This window comes from Physella acuta, unplaced genomic scaffold (assembly GCF_028476545.2).
Source record: "Physella acuta isolate Inbredline_101_S28 unplaced genomic scaffold, ASM2847654v3 ptg000176l, whole genome shotgun sequence".
In the NCBI taxonomy this organism is placed as follows: Eukaryota; Metazoa; Mollusca; class Gastropoda; family Physidae; genus Physella; species Physella acuta.
The window spans coordinates 246,416-251,225 of NW_026731695.1; positions in this window are offsets into that span (position 1 = coordinate 246,416).

The following is a 4,810-nucleotide window of genomic DNA, read 5'->3' on the forward strand; positions in this document are numbered from 1 at the left end:
GACTGTGTACTTGCAAATTGTTGTATTCCTAAACTATGATTGTTAAATAAAAATCACCATCACAAAATTACTTTACTTTATAAATCTACATATGTCTTTCTGTCTGTCTGTCTGTCTGTCTGTCTGTCTGTCTGTCTGTCTGTCTGTCTGTCTGTCTGTCTGTCTGTCTGTCTGTCTGTCTGTCTGTCTGTCTGTCTGTCTGTCTGTCTGTCTGTCTGTCTGTCTGTCTGTCTGTCTGTCTGTCTGTCTGTCTGTCTGTCTGTCTGTCTGTCTGTCTGTCTGTCTGTCTGTCTGTCTGTCTGTCTGTCTGTCTGTCTGTCTGTCTGTCTGTCTGTCTGTCTGTCTGTCTGTCTGTCTGTCTGTCTGTCTGTCTGTCTGTCTGTCTGTCTGTCTGTCTGTCTGTCTGTCTGTCTGTCTGTCTGTCTGTCTGTCTGTCTGTCTGTCTGTCTGTCTGTCTGTCTGTCTGTCTGTCTGTCTGTCTGTCTGTCTGTCTGTCTGTCTGTCTGTCTGTCTGTCTGTCTGTCTGTCTGTCTGTCTGTCTGTCTGTATATCTGTCTATATGTCTGTCTGTATGTCTGTCTGTATGTCTGTCTGTCATCCGATTGGCATGAAACTTTGGGAAATTGTTGAGGTATATTGTGGAAAAAATATTTCTAATTCTCAGGTATTCGATTCCTATCTATATCCAGTATATAAAATTAAAAACGATATGCGGATTCAAATCGTTCATCTGATCGCCTCCAGGGGAGTTTTCTGCATAAGTCTTTTTTTTTCATTTCGAAAAACGCTGTTTCTCTACATACGGTCATCGAGCAATGAAACTTTGGGTACTTGATCAGAATACCCCCGAGTAGGTTTCTGCGGAAAAAAAAATTCATACGATTGCCATGAAACTGCTTTTCTCAATATACGGTACCTAAAAATAAAAGTTGAATGCAGTCTGACACCCTTTTGTAGGAAGGAGTTCAGACTTTTTTGATTGATGGGAATCGGTGATCAGAAAGTGTAACGCATTTTTTTGCAAATTTATGATAGAAAAGACTGCTGATTGTATTAATTCACTGATTAACTAAATGTTTATTACATTATTATAGAAAGGAATCTTTAAAACAGAAAATGCAGAAGGCGAATGGGGTTATATGTTGAGGTATGTTTTTTTTTTAAAGGGAGGGTGAGGGGTGGGGGGGGGGGGGAAGTGGCTTTTTTTTTGAAAATGTGTTACAATTAGAGAAGGGTGGTTGGGTGCAAAATCGTCTGAAGAGTGAGTCGTCGTTGATGATTTTATATTGACTTCGCCATTATTGCGGACGTGTGGAAATTATATGACGATTTGTAACGAAATAGTGTTAACCAAATTTACTAAACAGATTATGAGTTTATAGGCCTATACCAACTGGTATACTAAACCTTAGCAATGAGAAACAAAACATAAATATTTTGAAGAATATCTAATATTCGGCTTTACTGACATCACTGGAAATGGAATAGAGAAGAAGCAATGCGTACTGTTCAGTTGTTCTCAGTCATGAGTCTATGAAATCTTCAAAACTAAAACGTCATTTGAGACGAGTCATTCGGAACACACCAAAAAAGATAAGGAGTTCTTTCGTCCTCGTGAAGCTAATTGCAAACCTCAGAGATTTGTTTAAACAGGCAGTTTTCACTAAGGAAACACCAAGCAAAAAAAAAATTTAAACAATTTAAATTTAAAAAAAAACACAATAGGAGAAAATCTCATCATATCCTGCATGTTAAAGATGGTGAATTTACATTTTGAGGACTCCAGTGCAGTAATGATGCAACAAATATCTCAGCCTAATAATACTATTCAGCGGCTTACAGCAGACACGTCCGTAGATGTTAAATAACACATTTTTAATTAACTCAAGCTGTCACCATGATAAATCAACAGACGTAAAATTCAATATTCGCAGATGCTTGTCTTTTTCTATATTCATTCAGATGATAGCAAAGAAGAGTTGCTATTTTGTGAAGATAGCATGGAGAAAATAAATACTTTTTTTTTAAACGGGATGATTAAAATGGGTTAAAACGGCTGTGGCAGCGTCATCTCTGTTTAGGTCAAAATCGGGCTTTCAGAAAACAGAAAAGTTATTCATCAGTATCAAGACTCCATTGCTAGTAAAAGTCGTAAATTAAATTTAATCCGGAGCCTTAAAAAAACTGAGCAACGACATTAATATAGATAAATCTAGAACACGAGGGTCTGCTTTTTCTACACTACAGTACGCTGGCTGTCAAACGAAAAGTTGTGAATCGTGTTTTTGAATTGAAATCTGAAATCAAGTTATTCTTGGAAGTGCAAAAGAAAACAAGATCTTTTGGTATAGGCCCTACTTAAAACGACATACCTAGCAGATATATTCGAACATCAACATACGCTTAACCTGAAGCTTCAAGGAAAATTAACGAATATTATCACATAATCTCGAGGCATTTTTATCAAACCTGCAAAATTGGCGAAGAAAAAAAAATCTTGGAAATATTGAAAATTTAAGAAACTATGCAGTGTGGTAGATGAATCTGATTGACGCATTACCCATTCTCTACTTCCCTTGATGAATTGCAAGATGAATTCTTTGATTTGCAGAATGATTCCACCATTCATACCCATACGTAAAATTGATTGACTTTTCTAAAATAGATTATATTTTCTTTCAATACATTGTAGATCGTGTTACATTTTATTGCCTCGACATACGAGATTTTTAAAATACGAGCATAATATTTTGCTTTGAGGCGAGTAAAATTTGAGATATCATGTGGCTTTTAGTTTCACAACTGATTATTGATTGCAGCTGTTTAATTTTAATAATACTTGTCTTCTGTTATATTTACAATATTATGAAAGAAAGAAACTAATTTGCTAAACTAGTTTTATTTTAAAAACTAAAATTTAGGAAACTAAAAAAGGAGAGAAAAGCTGTCACGAAAATTAACCCCTGAACGCCGACTGTTGCGTTTTCGTTACATACCGATTTAGCGCATAGCATATGCGCATAGGTACATTTATTCTACTCCTGCCGGTCGTTGTGTCTTGACAGTCTTGGGTACATCAAGACGGTTGTATCTGTACCAATGTTTACTTTCTCAAGTTGGAATTTATAACACACTCTCTTGACTCACGCGCAACGTAATTTTTTTACTTCTTGAATTCAGCCTTTTTACATCGATTATTATTACTAAATTCACTCTTTTATGTATATCAACAGTATAAATCACATAAGAACAATTTTTCGCGACATCCGGCAATGTCATAAATTGGTACTTGGGTGCCAAGCAGGTCATTTAAGTATAATCATAAATAAGTAAAGGATTTACAATATGATCTTAGGCACTTTAGAAAGTTACGGTTTGCGTATGGGGAGTGCGATGCTGGAATAATGTGATCATGTTGCTGTGTAGGATATAACGAATTTAGCTTTTAAATAGCATAAGAAGAACAAAAAATAAGTGGACAACAGGAATTGAGATGGTGGACCAGTATCCTGAATACAACTAAAGAAAGGACCAGTGACCTTTACAATAATAACTACAGTACGGTTGAATACTGACAAAAATACACTGTAGGGCTATTGAATGCCCACATTAGCGGCTTAATACTTAGGTATCGATTACCAACAGCTCCAGCGCTGAGTACCCACAGTAGTGACATCAAGAACCAACTGCAGTACCCTCAGCTTCAGCACTCAGTACACTTGGCTTCAAAACTCAGTACCCACTATTGCATCACTGAGTACTCATACCATTGCAATTTGTATCTACAGCAGTGTCATTGGTAATCATTCGAGCTCAACAGCCGCAGCACGAAGAACCGAAATCGGAAACAGGGTACGATCAACAATAGCGGTGACTACACACAGCAGTCAGGACAGTATTTTCAGACTTTTTTTTTCAGGCCAACTTATTTACTATTTATTACTCTAGATTTCTAATGATACTAAAAGAAATTCTCTAGTCAATGTAGATTTCTAGAGTTAAATGTAAATCTAAATGTAAATCTAGATCTAGTAGATTTAACCTACCTATGGTTTAGGCTCTTTATTTTAAAACTAGGCTACAGATTATATTCATCAAAAACATTTTTTAATTATTATATTCAGACAACCATGGTTGTCCTACCATTCATTTTGTAACAATATGTCCTATAGAAAATATCGATGGCAAACCCGCATCTCCAAACTGTAAATTTTTTTCAGCGGAGACTCTTTCACTCTAATTAAAAATTCTTTTATATGCAAAGAAATTACCGACTATACTATGGCTTATTGAAATGTGTTAATATTTACAAAATTATAGCAGGCATAATGTAAGTTGTTTTTCTTATTTTATTAAAATTCGCTTGTTATTTTTTCGCGCACATCTTGTTTTCATTTTGGAGTACATCAAATCCAGCACATATCTCATCTGTCCGTATCATGACGCTGTGTGTAATTAGTATAGTCGCCGACATTTCTGCAAGCCCTACGTGCTATTACTTATTTCTTTTAATTTTTAAATAAATGTCTTTTAAAATAATAACTTGACTATCCCTGATTTATTGTAACAGTAAAAAAAAAGTACATTGCTTAGATATGTCCATCGAAGTTGCATCTACAATATACTTGTTTTTTTTTTTTACTATAGTGTATTTTAGTTGACCTTTTATTTTGTTTTTATTTTTTAAACCCAAAGAATCTTTTTGGATCAGGATTATGCAATTACATTATTACTTATTTTTGGTAACGCCAAATAAATGGCTTATTCCGTAAACTGTGTTTACCTGTTAAAGATAAAAATTACAATCTTG